Below are 16002 nucleotides of genomic sequence, written 5' to 3'. Positions count from 1 at the left end.
TTCATTTTCTCACTTTCGTTTTGAACAAGCTTTCGAGTAGCATCCCTTTCCGCTGGAGTTCCCTTCTGTCCTTTTCTGCATATCACGGCCCCCTTCAGCATATCACATTCAGCATTCTCAGTGCTCACCGCAAATATACAACTAATTGATCATGATATTTGTTGTCAATAATTTCCATTATCGATCATTTTCATTCATTCATACAATTTTATCGATTAGTTGTTGCAGCCCTAGAATGTACTGTATTAGCAATTGTGAGCACTGAGGTTGCTTTTAATTACCAACCATTCCTTTCTGCCATGATTCTGTTCCGCTCTCTTGGGTAAAGATTGGTGGTGATGTGTTCCGGTTTACTCCCTCAAACACTATGGCTGTGTCTCGTTTCGAAGGGTGTGCCCTCCAGAGGTCGCATTTCTCGGCCACATATGTCATCGAGGCTGTCTCGTTTCAGAAAAGCAAGTAGGACACTCCGAATGCAGCCTTTGAATGCAAACTTCTTTCATGGGAATTTGGAGGATGCATGAGGTGTATTTGCTGCATTTATATCCTTTTTGGAGCTTAAAAATTTTGGTACCCATTCACTTGCATTGTGAGGACCTGCAGAGCTGAAATATTATTCTAAAAAGCTTAGTTTGTATTCGGCAGAAGAAAGAAAGTCATGCACATCTGGGATGACATGAGAGTGAGTAAATGTTTAGCGAATTTGCATTTTTGGGTGAACTTTCCCTTTAAGCTTCCCTGTGGAATGCTTATGCATGTCATTTGGTGCGTGATTAAACTTGCGTTAATAAGGAAAATTCAGACCACATATGAATCATTGACAGTTTGTTTAATTCATAATGCGGCCAAAAATCACAAGCAGCTATTTTTTTAGGATGAGGTAGATTTCTGCAACAGTGCTCTATAGTTGGTCACTATACATGTCGGTCAGACCATCTTTAAGTGTCTAAATATTTTTTTTTTTAAAGTGTTCTTTTTTCTTTCTTTTTTTTTTTTTAGCCAGATAAAACATGCAATGTTGAACAAACTTTATGCACTAAGTCAAAGTGGCATAATATTGTAAAAGTCATTTAATCACATGATGTTCAAGAAGTAAGTATCTCTGTCAGTCTATAGATGTGTAATATATCTACAAGATTTCCATGAGAAAATTGTTCCCACATACTGGTTTGAATACCTGCTGACAGAAAGATGATCAAATTAATAATAGGATATATCTCTCCCCATACTGAGAGGCAATCATTAGTTCCTGGAGAGTTTAAAAGAAGAGAGCAGAGCCAGATATTACACAAGTTCAGCAGACAGAAGACAGATTTTTCAAAACAAAGATGTAAGCTGTATGACTGGCAACAACAACAAAAACCGTATTCCTGTGGGAATTTTTCTATCTCAAGGACTCCCTAATGTGTAAGTAATTGGCAGTTGTAAATAAAAAATAGGATCAAATTTAGAAATAATAGAGCGAGACAGGAAGAAAGAGAGAGGGAGAGAGAGATTTGTCATATCTTGTTATTCAAAATTGAAACAGCTATCTATGTTCAAGTAAACATTAGAGGCCTAAATGAAGTTGTGAACATTGAGGTGGGTGTTTTTGTACATTGTTAGTAGAGAAGCACACTCAATCAAAGTGGTATTTCTGTCCTAATATAACAAGACAGCACAGAAGCACAACTGTCATCAAATAGACTCCCAATGAGAGACATGAAGAGAGACTGGGAGTGAGTACAGACTTTGTGGACTAAAATCTACAACTACTTGGACCCTCATAACATTGTACTATAAATAACATTCTAGGTGCAACAGAGAATTCAGACAGCTTTTTGGAGACCAAAAATAAAATAAAAAAGACTCCAAAAAAACATTCCATTAAAATGTTGTACAACAACGAATAAAACTGGATGGTGGAATAACTTATCTACAGGTGTCTGCTGTCAAGACTGCAAAAAATGCTTAGGCATAAATTACTTTAATACATTCCGTTCATGTAATTCTAAATTAAATTATGTTTCACAAGCCAAAGGAGAAACTGTACATAATGGCACGTGTCAATGCACAAAAGACCTTTTGTCCTTCCTAATTAATACAAACCACCAAGAAATCTTTTTTGGGGGGTGGTGTAATTAAAAGAACCAGTGAAGACAGAAAACCTTATGTAAATCTTGCTATGTAGCCCTTTGCATGGTTACGACTGTTCCACAGGCAACAATCACATTCTTATCAGCTGTTTTAAATGTTTAGTTTGATAACATGTTTTATCTTTATCTGTTCAGTGGAGGCTATTTTTATATTTCTTCAAAACTGCCACATAAATGCACAAGAAAATCTGCCAGGTCACATCACTGTAGGGATTATTAGAGCTAGTCATTCTTCGACCAAACCAGCGTATGGCACGAAAAGCACATTTGCTGTGCAAAACAGCAGTTGCTGTATTTTAGTCAGTCACAAAACTGCAGATTTGTTTAACACAGCATGCATGCTTCTGGCACAGATGTTTTGTTTTTGTGCTTATTTTGTCTGCTACGAGGGTCTGTTGACATGTCTTATGGGTCAAGGACATGTCACCGTTTTAGTTCTCCTATCAAACTATTGTGCAGTTCTTAGTCAGACCATTTTATATCTACTGTATATTTTATCATGTGGACTTTTCATCTGACTGTCTTTGATCACATGAAGTGCATCTTGGTGCCATCACTTCCCCAGGTAAATGGTGTACACGTAGACGGCCATCCACATGATGTAAAAGAAAATGGGACTCATCGGACCAGGTGACCTTCAACTGCTACAAGATCCAGTTTCGCATGCCCATTGTAGGCGCTTTCGACGGTGGATAGGGGTCATCATGGGCACTCTAACCGGTCTGCGGCTACACAACCCCATACACAGCAGGGTGTGATGCACTGTGTTGTGCCACATTCCTCCCGTAACCATCATTAAAATATTCTGTGACTTGTGCTACAGTAGACCTTCTGTCAGTTCAGACCAAATGGGATAGCCTTTGTTGCCCTCGCACATCGATGAGCCTTGGGCGCCCAACACCCTGTCACCAGTTTGTGATTTGCACCCGACAAGCCTTGCCACTTCAGAAATGCTCTGATCCAGTCGTCTGGTCATTAAAATTTGATCTTGTCAAAGTCGCTCAGGCCTTTACTCCTGCCTTCAACACGTTGACTATGAGAACTGATTGTTCGCTTACCATCTAATCTACCCAGACCTTGACATGTTGCATTGCTAGGGGATGATCAACATTATTTCCTTTACCTGTGAGTGGTCATAATGCTATTACAGATTAATAAAGCTGGGAAAGAGTGGCAACACTCATTTAGGCTGTGAAATGTGATTGGACAGTATAAAGGATCAGCCATGATACGCGTGTCTTACGTCAGCAAGTGAGGAACAGTGATGGGTGAAAGTTCATGTGGTCATTATTGTTTATGAAATGTCAGTTTATCTATTAACCACACACTTTCCAACACTAACATAAACTATTACTATCTTGCAGTTTGGTCTCAGTGTTCCTAATAGATCACAGTGTAAGTCAAGTTCACTGGAAGTGATTTAAACTAAACATATAACATCCACTGTATTTGAAAAACACAATGATTTCCATCATAATACTTTGAGACAAACAGTTTCAAGGCTGTTTGGCCAGTCTTTTGTTCTTGTTCCAAACCTGTGACATATTCTACTAAGGAAGCACTTAAGAGCCAACAGACAGACAGACGTTCCCTAAATAACACAGATCTTCTCAAAAACCTGTGTGCACTCCAGATAGTTCATATGAATTTGAAGGGAAAGCAACAACTTGTCGATAAGCTTAAAATCAGCTAAAATCACTTATAATACATTTACCTGTATTATAATAACAATGTTTTCTAAATGCATATAGTCATAATTACAACTTGTCAAAGTCAGGAATCAAACTTGGGTCTCTAGCACAAGAATCTTAATTTCTACCACTGAGCCACAGAAGGGAGTTAAACCCAGTTTATTAACAAAAATATCAAGAGTACAAAAGCAATTTCTTACTGACAATCACAAAAAAACAGAAAAATCTTTAGTCCAGAAAGGATCCAAAAGGAGGAAAAAATAATCTCCAAAAAAACTCAGGAAAAAGACACCAAAAAACAGCAAAAAATAAACACAGGGGAAAAAACAAGCCAAAAGGCTTACAAAGTTTAGTACTAGGACTAGAGCAAACTTACGGCAGTAACTGGCTAGGAACATCAATAACCAAGCAAAGAAACAAAGGAAGTGATCAACTTAAGTACACGGTCCAGAACGAGGCACAGGTGAAAACAATAACACATTATAAAATGGCGGGAAACTGAAATGAAACACAATGAGGGCCTCTAGTGGCCAAAATAAAACATTAAAGCAAAAAACTCTGACAACAACTAAAATGAAAATAGGCCAAGTATGTCACTATTTCCTGAGGTTATACAAGGTTCTTTAAAGGGATAGTTCACCACAAAATGAAAAGTCTCTAATAATTTACTCACCCTTATGCCATCCCAGATGTGTATGACTTTCTTCTGCAGAAAACAAATGAAAATTTTTAGAAGAATATTTCAGCTCTGTAAGTCCTTACAATGCAAGTGAATGATGACCAGACCTTTGTAGCTCCAAAAATCACATAAAGGAAATATAAAAGTAATCCATACGACTCCAGTGGTGAACTCTATATCTTCAAAAGCAACATTATAGGCGTGCATAGGAAACAATATTTAAGTAAAACATTTTTTTACTATAAATCTCCACTTTCACTTTCAGTTGTAAAAGTGAAACTAAACAGGCACCACGTGTGATTTTTAGATGTAAAAGTGAATGTAGAGATTTAGGGTAGAACATGGTGTCACGGGTTGGGGTAAGGAAGGAGAGCAGGGTAAACAGGACACTAGAACACATGCAGAACCGACTAGATAACAAGACGAACTGGCACTGGACAGCAAACATGAGGAAACTAAAATAGGGAAAGAAATCAAGCGGGTTAAATCAGGGCAGATGTTAACAATGAAACAATAACAAGCAAACAAGGAGGTGGGGTGTGACATAGACCGAGAAGCACGTGGCGCTGCAGAAACAATAACAAAGCTGCGTGCTCTCACAAGCAGGCAAAACAACCGATTGGCAAGAGTGCACATCGTTGAGATAATGAGGTGATACACACTCATGCCAATCGACAAACAAGACGAGAACAGACACTGGTGTGAGAGGTGGGCCACATACACCTAACACCTTACCAAAGTGACCGAACCTCAGCACAAATAAGAAGACAGCTCGTCCCCGGGTGCACGGTGCAAAGCGAGCGCAACGCACGTCTGTGAGAGACAGACAAGGAGTATGAATGCCTGGGTCCCGACACAGACCGGAACCGAACTAGACAGGAAGTCAGAACCCAGTCACCATACCCCAGACATGAAACACAACAGACAAAAGAGAGCGTGGCCGGAAATAAAACAGCCTGTGTGCTCACACAAGACAGACAGGTGGACCCAGGACAGGGACAGGGTCCGGAGGCCTGGGAGGCGGCCCCAGGGCAGAGGGGATAGAGTTCTGGGCTGTGGCCGGTGGATAGGGTTCAGGAGGGAGCAGCTCAGAGGACAGAGCCTTGGAAGTCTCAGGGAGCGAAGCCGTGTAAATCTCAGGGAGCAAAGCCGTGGAAGGCTCAGGGAGCGAAGCCGTGGAAGGCTCAGGGAGCGAAGCCGTGGAAGGCTCAGGAAGCGAAGCCGTGGAAGGCTCAGGGAGCAGAGCCGTGGAAGGCTCAGGGAGCAGAGCCGTGGAAGGCTCAGGGAGCAAAGCCCTGGAAGGCTCAGGCCTGTGGCTGTGAGCACAGGCAGTGGCAGGGTAACAGTCTCCTTGGTCGTGAGCACTGGCAGTGACAGGGGAGCAGTCTCAGTGGCCGTGAGCTCAGACAGTGATGGGGGAACGACCTCTGTGGTTGTGGACACTGGCAGTGATGGAGGAACAGCCTTTGTGGCTGTGAGTACAGGAAGGGACAGGGGAACGACCTCTGTGGCCGGGAGCACTGGCAGCGACTGGGGAATGGCCTCCGTGGCTGGGAACGCTGGCAGCGACTGGGGAGCGGCCTCCGTGGCTGGGAGTGCTGGCAGCGACTGGGGAGCGGCCTCCATGGTCGGGAGCACTGGCAGCGACTGGGGAGCAGCCTCCTTGGCCAGGAGCGCTGGCAGCGACTAAGAAGTAGGAGCCCTTCTTCTCCTCCTCTTCCAGATGGCAGGGAGCTCTGCTGTGGGAGCGCTGGCTCATTGGCTGTGGCAGGCGTGGGTGCTGGCTCACTGGCCGTGGGTGCTGGCAGCAGCAGGGGAGCAGCCTTCGTGGCTGGAGGCACTGGCAGCGACTGAGAAGAAGGTGCCCCTTTCCTCCTCTTGTTGGTATGGGTTCGGGAATGGCTGGGGGCTTGACAGTCTCCGGCTGGACAGGTGGAATGGCCAGTGTGGGAGAGCTGCCTGTACTCAGGTGTTATCCACTCCTTCCGGTGGTAGACATAGCCCACAAAATCCCAGAAGGAGATGGGTCCCAGCCCTTCCATCTCCCAGGCTCCAAGAGGGTCCTTAAGGCACCCATTCAGCAGACCGAGATTCTCTGACATCGCCCTCTCCTTCCTGGAGTGAGCGGAGTTGGGTGATCTGGGCTGATTGCCAGCTGCAGGTAGCCTCGTAGGAGGGAGACAAAAAAAGAAAAATGCACATAGTGGCCTCTGCTGGGTCCTAAGTGGCCATTTTGTTGTGTCACGTGTTGGGGAGAAAAAGGACTCAAACGCAGAGTTAAAAAAAACAAAAAACGAGAACAGTCACTTGTGTGAGAGTTCGGCCACACACACACCCAACACCTTACCTAAGTGACCGAACCTCAGCACAAACAAGAAGACAGCTCGCACCCTGGGCGTGCGGCACAAAGTGAGCGCAACGCACGTCCACGAGAGACAGACAAGCAGTATGAATGCCTGGGTCCCGACACAGACCAGAACCGAACTAGACAGGAAGTCAGGACCCAGGCACCACACTCCAGACATGAAACACAACAAACAGAAGAGCACGTGGCCGGGAATAAAACAGGGGCCGCACGCTCACACGAAGACAGTCATGGGAGGATAATGCCATGGCCCTGTCAGACCAAAACCCAGACTGACAGAGAGAGAGGGCCGTGACACAAGGACTTAAATATTGATCTGTTTCTCACCCTCATCTATCATATCACTTTTGTAGATATAGATTTAACCACTGGAGTCTTATGGATTACTTTTATGTTTTCTTTATGTGATTTGTGGAGCTACAATGCAGTGTAGTCTAGGGCATACGCCATATGCCCACCTGAAATAAGTGATGATACATATGGCCACCAGAACAATGAGTAGGCTTTTGACTTGGAACTTTTAATCTACTAACGCGATGCCGCAGCACCGGTGAGTGAATTGTGTTTTTAATTTTATTTTAAAAAGTGTACGGCGCTTCTATTTAAATGCGCACGGAGCAGCGGGAGCACAACCGATGGCACTGGTTAGACAGACAGTCCAACTTAGCTGATCCACCAATTAGAACGTTCATTTCAGACGTGATTGGATATTTGCTAACCAATCATATTTTCCGTTTCAATAAGGGGCGGGACATTTCCAGCATCTAATGATAATGCACAACCCTGGAGTAACCATAATTTGTGTTGTAAATTTAATTCCCTGCTAAATGTAAATGTATACATTTAAATTTAACTTATGCAGTTAAACTTGAAATTGAAAATACTGCATGTTTTTGCACAAGTGCTAGTTTTGATGCTCTTCGTAGATGCTGGACAACTGTGTCTCTTAATTATATAAAATGTCTTTTTTTTGTTTTGCCTTTTACTGCTGTCGGTGGTGCCTATTTCTCGTGATATCAAATCATTTCAATTTATATTTCTAAGAAGGAAAACAATTTCTAGTGAAGCAAATTCACTACAGACAGAAACGCACATAATACACAAATAAAACAAATAAACATTAATTCTTATGTAGGCTATATATGGTAATTCTTGGTAACATGTTAACGTGAACATTACTACACTCATATTAGCTATACAATGCTTAACAGTTTATTGCCAATTAAGTATGTATTAGTTTATTAATTAGAGTAATTATAAAGTATTAAGAATTTTCATAGTAGCCTAATGAAAGGAACATTAATGACACCTATTAATTTAAATACATATTTAACATATGTTACCATACCATGGCTCTTAGTAGTGAACTGTACACCATGCCAGCAAGAAACTTCCTTCATAAATTCACAGTATGTCCACCTCTTCAGACACTACTAAACCACTTCTACAAAGGTCTGGTCACCATTCACTTGCATTGCAAGGACCTAGAGAGCTGAATTATTCTTCTAAAAATCTTTGTTTGTGTTCGGCAGAAGAAAGAAAGTCATAGACATCTGGGATGGCATGAGTGTGAGTAATAAATTATGAGATTTTTTTTTTTTTTACTTTTGGGCAAAGTATCCATTTAATGTTCCCACTGACTGTCCTGCATGGTCATACATTTGCCAATTTCATCGTGCAGCAAAGAGTTTTTCAAAGTAAACTAATTAAGGAGCAAAGTAAACTAATTATAGAACGACAGATTTTGAGATTAAGCAATGGGAAATGAGTGTTTTTTGAAAGAGGCAATTTAATGGTTCACTGACGGCACTTCATTGAGTTAATGTTTCTGTTCACTTATGTTTGATTTGAAAAGTTTTTGAACTTGCTAAAGCAAAAATTACAACTTCACACCAACTGCTTTCATCCTAAATCAAATTCAAGGCATGGCCTTGACCTGGCCCTCTGCTATCAAAAAATCAATTATGAAACCTCACAATCCAGATACTGTGATCAGTTCTAAATCACAAGCAAACTACATTTCGGTATAAGATTTGGTTTTAACATACCCTTCAAAAAACTGTCAAAAATGTGTCTCTCTGAGCATATCACAGAGGATAATATGGTTGTCTTTTTTTTTTTTTTTTTTTTTTTTCATATTGGAAACTGGCTTCAAAAGTTATCAATATCAAACATACTGTACAGTTACACAGAAACAGAGCATTTCCCCTTTGTACTTTCACTATATCTTTCTTTTGTACTTTCATTATCTCTTTCTCTTAGACAATCACAGTTTTCCTTGAGTCACTTGAAATATGGTGGGAATGTCAATTTAACCATCATTAAATCTAAACCTTACCTTACAACACTAACATCAGAGGAACAATCCATATAAAATGATGTGCAAGTACAGCAATCTTGTTTTAGGAGACCTTAACAAAGTGGCACGGCAATCAACTTGTGTTATCAGATCTCTAGATCACATTGCATGTCATTACTTAATCATCTTCATTCATCAGCAAATATGCTGCAATTTTATAAGGATTATTTCCCCATGTGAAAAAATCCATCAACATCCGTGACACAAGAGCAACATTAAAGGAAAACAAACAGAGAACTGTCTGGAGTCTGTATTTTAGAGACCACAGTGGTGGTGGACTGGCTCAGATCATATCTTCACCTCTGCAGGCCTAGGGGACAAAAGAGAAAGCAACAAAAAAAAAAAAAAAAGATTATTTGGGGGACAATGTGTATTTGTAATAAAGAATAAGCATTTTATTACATTTTATTCCACTCCACATAGTTCACCTGTATATGTACTGTATGTGTTTTTCCTTAAACTGGTCTGTCTCTTTTCGGTGCTGTTATGGACCACAAGAGAAGGAAATGCCGCTGATGTTATCCTGTCTTACTACAGTATATTCAATACACCACAGACTGGAGTAACTCTCTTTGAGTTAGTCATCCCCAAAGGCTCCTGTAGGCGCTTAATCTCTTTCTAAAGGTTTCTCTCTCTCTTGAACATTGTTACGCAGTTACGCAGAATTTTTTACTTTAAATTAGAAGTTAGTTCAGGAGACAGGTTAATAAGTAACTTGAAGACATAGTCTGCAGGTGGAGCAAAGCAAGATGTACAAAAGCATCAGGTAACAGTGTAATAAAGCCATCTGATGTTTTTTTTTCTCTCTCTTACTTTTGTTAGAGTGTAGAACTGATGGTCATCATAGCTTCTTGCTTGGCATCCTCTTGGCCATACAGCCAAGGGCGTAGCAGCCAGGGGGGATGTGGTGACACATCCCCTACACTCTTTAAAAAAGGTGATTCGGTGTGTTGGCTGGAGAGCCAGGTCTCTTAAACAACCAAATTGGCCCGGTTGCTAGGGAGGGTAGAGTCACATGGGGTAACCTCCTCGTGGTCGTGATTAGTGGTTCTTGCTCTCAATGGGGCACGTGGTAAGTTGTGAGTCTCCGCGGTGTCATGCACAGCAGCCACGTGATAAGATGCATGGACTGACTGTCTCAAAAGTGGAGGCAACTGAGACTTGTCCTCCACCACCCGGATTGAGGTAAGTAACCACGCCACCACGAAGTAGTGGGAATTGGGCATGCCAAATTGGGGAGAAAAGGGGATAAAATTAAATAATAATAAAAAATATAAAAGTGATTCAGTCCCCCACACTTTTCCAAGCTAAACCAACACAGAGTCCAAATGGTGGATTTGTATACAGCATTTTGTTACTTTGGGCTGACTGAGCAACAATACAGCCAATCACAGGTGAGTTTCATGAGCCAAAACAACTCTTACATAACAGGCCATCAGTCAGACAGTCTAATCAACACGGCTCTGTTAATTACTAGATCTGTGTTAAAAATGTAAAGCTATTTTAAATATCAGCTCCTGTTTTTTTAACTCTATGTTGGTGTACAGTCGACAAACTGTAGGAAAAATATAGATCTGCTGTGTTCTTAGGACACATGCATTTTACTGAAGTCAATAGATACAGTATGTAGACACACTTTTTTATTCATGAAAATGAATGAACTCATAATAATATAAGACTATTATTGTTGTCTTTTGATAAAAGTCATGCTCAGCAGCTCACAAACTGTAGGGAGATGATGGATTTGCTTTGTTCTTATAATGCTTAAAACCTCTAACAAAGTCTCTTTGTGGGTCTGTAGACATACACATTTTAAAGGATTAAAATTTTCTTTTGATTGTTGATTCAGTGACTAACTCGTTTCACACAAGACATCACCAGGTGGCATCACCAGAAATGGTCACTGAATCATTACATGGATCTGAACAAATTTTGGTGAACATGGTCAAAATACAAAAGCAACTTGGATAAATTTAAATCCCACTTTGCACAGCACAGAGTAAAAAATTAAATTGCCGGCAAAAAAAGAGTAAAAAATAAAAATTGTAAATATATATACATATATATATATATATATATATATATATATATATATATATATATATATATATATATATATATATATATATATTAAACTAAGCCTAGTAGGAAACTAGGAATTTAACTAAGAGAACTTTCTCACAAGAAATATGATTGTATCAAGTGTAATATGTCACTGTTAGGTGTGTGTGTGTGTGTGTGTGTGTGTGTGTGTGTTTTCACACTGTTTACTTTACAGTAAACACCATTGAGCAAATAATGCTCACTTGTGGTTGCTTAATGAATGTGCTGTTCTCAGGTGTTCAGTGTTCAACTGACAAGAAGAACTTTGGCTACACCTACAGGGTAATAGTGGAAATTATCCATTGAAGTCCAAATCTCAAAAGTTCAAAACAAAACATTTATTGGAGTTTTTTTCTCAGAGATTGAGTTTTTCATAGCTCATCAGTTCTTAGTTATGTTTCTTTTAAGAATCAACTTTGACTCAGATGTTTCTTTCAAAATGTCTAAGAATAAATAAAAATAGACACACATTAAATGTGGAACACAAACAAAGATAATTTGATGAAGATATGATGTGAATATATCACAATGCAAGTCAATGGGGTCCACACTTCCAAGCTTCCAAAAGGGCAGCATAAAGGTAATACATAAAACTAAAGTGGTTTAATCTATGTTTTCCGAAGTAATCAGATCAGTTTTGGGTGAGAAAGCCCAAAATGTAACTTTTTACTATAAACCTTGCCATCTGCAGTCTCCTTGGTGTGATCATGATCTGAAGCTTGATTACACTTCCTCAGCGCTCTGCACATGCATCAAGTTCAAGGAAGTGTAATCGAGCTTCAAATCAAGTATGAATTACATTAATGCTGCCTTTATGTCCTTTTCGGGGCTTGGAAGTGTTGGTCCCTATTGACTTGCATTGTGTGAATATATTAACAATACATCATACCTCCATCAGAATATCTTTTTTTTTTTTTTGCAGAAGAATTAAAGTCATATGAGTTTGAGATGACATAATGGTGAGTAAATGATGAAAGAATTGTCATCTTTGGGTGAACTATTCCTTTCAGAGGTCACTGACTTTTGTAATTAAAGACTGGGAGAATGGCAATAACAAGCTTCATAACAGCGCTGCAGAAGTCTCAGCAGTTATGTGCTTGGACAGAAGCCCTGAAGCAACACAACAAGTTTAGTATCTCTGTAAAACTAGTAGAGTAAGAAGGGTAGCAACAGAGAACAGTAGCAGTGTGACTAAATGCACATGCATCAGCATAGCATAATGCCCAGACTCAGACCTCCATAGACTGTTCCTTTTAGGAGCTTCAGCAGGCCCCTGTGGCTGACCTAGTGCTCTGCCCTGAAATGAAAATACTCCACTGGGGGATGCAAGTAGTGAAATGACTAAAATATAAAAACATTTCAAATAATGACATATATTTACAATAAAAATAATTACATTATTAGAGTTATTTCACTCTATAAACAAGAAATGACAATGGAAAAATGGCTTCTATTTTAGTTATCAGTGAAAGGACAACTTGTAGTTTCATGAAATTACATGCATAACTGCAGGGCTTTAAAATGTACCACATGAAGCCAACAAGACACTTTAACTTGTTAGTTTACTGTAGCTTCTGTACAAGCCCAATATTAATTATGTTTTCAAACAATCAGAAACAATAGGGTGTTTCTCTCTCTCTCTCTCTCTCTCTCTTTTCTTTTTTAGTGGGGCATGGGGGGTGTTACCTACTTTATAGCTGTTTTGACAAAGCATATGGTACCACTGAGTGCTGAGTAGCGCACTGCAAAACCTCTGCCTTAGGAGGGCAGCAGAGACACATCACAGCTGAAGAGTTTACCATATGAATATAGAAAAGAAAATATGCAGATTATACTCCAGTATCTTGAGTAATGAGTACAACATCATCCAACCAGCAGTGCTACATTGTATTGTTTTTTGGTTTGCTTAAAGGTATATATATATATATATATATATATATATATATATATATATATACAGGTGCATCTCAATAAATTAGAATGTCATGGAAAAGTTCATTTATTTCAGTAATTCAACTCAAATTGTGAAACTCGTTTATTAAATAAATTCAGTGCACACAGACTGAAGTAGTTTAAGTCTTTGGTTCTTTTAATTGTGATGATTTTGGCTCACATTTAACAAAAACCCACCAATTCACTATCTCAAAAAATTAGAATATGGTGACATGCCAATCAGATAATCAACTCAAAACACCTGCAAAGGTTTCCTGAGCCTTCAAAATGGTCTCTCAGTTTGGTTCACTAGGCTACACAATCATGGGGAAGACTGCTGATCTGACAGTTGTCCAGAAGACAATCATTGACACCCTTCACAAGGAGGGTAAGCCACAAACATTCAAGCTGGCTGTTCACAGAGTGCTATATCCAAGCATGTTAACAGAAAGTTGAGTGGAAGGAAAAAGTGTGGAAGAAAAAGATGCACAACCGAGAGAACCGCAGCCTTATGAGGATTGTCAAGCAAAATCGATTCAAGAATTTGGGTGAACTTCACAAGGAATGGACTGAGGCTGGGGTCAAGGCATCAAGAGCCACCACACACAGACGTGTCAAGGAATTTGGCTACAGTTGTCGTATTCCTCTTGTTAAACCACTCCTGAACCACAGACAACGTCAGAGGCGTCTTACCTGGGCTAAGGAGAAGAAGAACTGGACTGTTGCCCAGTGGTCCAAAGTCCTCTTTTCAGATGAGAGCAAGTTTTGTATTTCATTTGGAAACCAAGGTCCTAGAGTCTGAAGGAAGGGTGGAGAAGCTCATAGCCCAAGTTGCTTGAAGTCCACTGTTAAGTTTCCACAGTCTGTGATGATTTGGGGTGCAATGTTATCTGCTGGTGTTGGTCCATTGTGTTTTTTGAAAACCAAAGTCACTGCACCCGTTTACCAAGACATTTTGGAGCACTTCATGCTTCCTTCTGCTGACCAGCTTTTTAAAGATGCTGATTTCATTTTCCAGCAGGATTTGGCACCTGCCCACACTGCCAAAAACACCAAAAGTTGGTTAAATGACCATGGTGTTGGTGTGCTTGACTGGCTAGCAAACTCACCAGACCTGAACCCCATAGAGAATCTACGGGGTATTGTCAAGAGGAAAATGAGAAACAAGAAACCAAAAAATGCAGATGAGCTGAAGGCTACTGTCAAAGAAACCTGGGCTTCCATACCACCTCAGCAGTGCCACAAACTGATCACCTCCATGCCACGCCGAACTGAGGCAGTAATTAAAGCAAAAGGAGCCCCTACCAAGTATTGAGTACATATACAGTAAATGAACATACTTTCCAGAAGGCCAACAATTCACTAAACATGTTTTTTTTTTATTGGTCTTATGATGTATTCTAATTTTTTGAGATAGTGAATTGGTGGGTTTTTGTTAAATGTGAGCCAAAATCATCACAATTAAAAGAACCAAAGACTTAAACTACCTCAGTCTGTGTGTATTGAATTTATTTAATACACAAGTTTCACAATTTGAGTTGAATTACTGAAATAAATGAACTTTTCCACGACATTCTAATTTATTGAGATGCACCTGTGTATATATATATATATATATATATATATATATATATATATATACACAATTATCTGAAATGACTTTTGGTATCCATGATTCACTATCACTTTTTTTCCTTTTTGTGCCTCTCTTTAAAAGGAGTGAAATACTGGATGTCTGGCCCAAAGTGTCCACAGTGGAAATCTATGCTTACCACTTCCTGTTACCCATGAGTCAATGAGAAACAGAGACAACAGAGATTTCCCCTCTGTCCTCTGAGGAATTTACTGTTTTCTCTTTCAAACTGCCCTTCTGAATCAATTATGTTTAATCCCAGTGCAGTCTATTATTGTATTTTTGATTCTGTACTCAAACTAATCCCTGTCTTTCTCCTCCCTTTTGTCTTAATCAAAGACAAGTAGGATTAAACACACAGGTGGTCGGTAGGTTTCAGACCCGTGTGTGATACACAACACCCACGTAAGACCTGTATGTGTGTCCAAGTGTGTGTGCCTAGCCTACAAACTATTGGGTTTCTGTTTGTTAACAACTGTAATGGCTGTATTCTTCAAAATTAATTGAAGTGACTCCCACTATAATGGCACTATAACGTTTTAAACGGACACAGATAAAGTGATGTCAGTTTAAAAATGGTAGTGTTAATGATTTCTTGTGGTTTCTGAGTAGTATAGTTTTGGTAAATGCACATTTAAATGAATAGTGAACCCACATAACATATATAGCAATTTATAATATTTAAAGGTGCATTCAGTAATATTTGAACTATATGTTATGCAAACACTTGGCGTACAGGCAACGGTGGCTTAGATGCAGCATAACGCAAAAACTGAACTTTTCGCTTATCACTTCACTTTTATACAGAAATAAATAGTAACAGTAGAGTAGTAGCCTACTAGCAGTAATATTACCAATAGTAATAGTAAATACTAATAGTAATAGTAGAGAAAAAGACATTGTTAAAATTTGCTATTTACAGTCTGCCACAATACATTTATTCAGAGATTGAAAGCAAATTGCAGGGGATTATTGAGATAAAACAAGTAATATTTGGCTGGTCATACAATCTCAACATGGTGGCATTCATGAATTTGTGCCCAACACCATATGTACAGTAAAATAAAGCATATTTTCTGTAAGACTGATATGACTAGTCTTCATT

This window comes from Myxocyprinus asiaticus, chromosome 2, assembly GCF_019703515.2.
Source record: "Myxocyprinus asiaticus isolate MX2 ecotype Aquarium Trade chromosome 2, UBuf_Myxa_2, whole genome shotgun sequence".
NCBI lineage: Eukaryota > Metazoa > Chordata > Actinopteri > Cypriniformes > Catostomidae > Myxocyprinus > Myxocyprinus asiaticus.
This window is presented reverse-complemented; position numbering follows the sequence as displayed.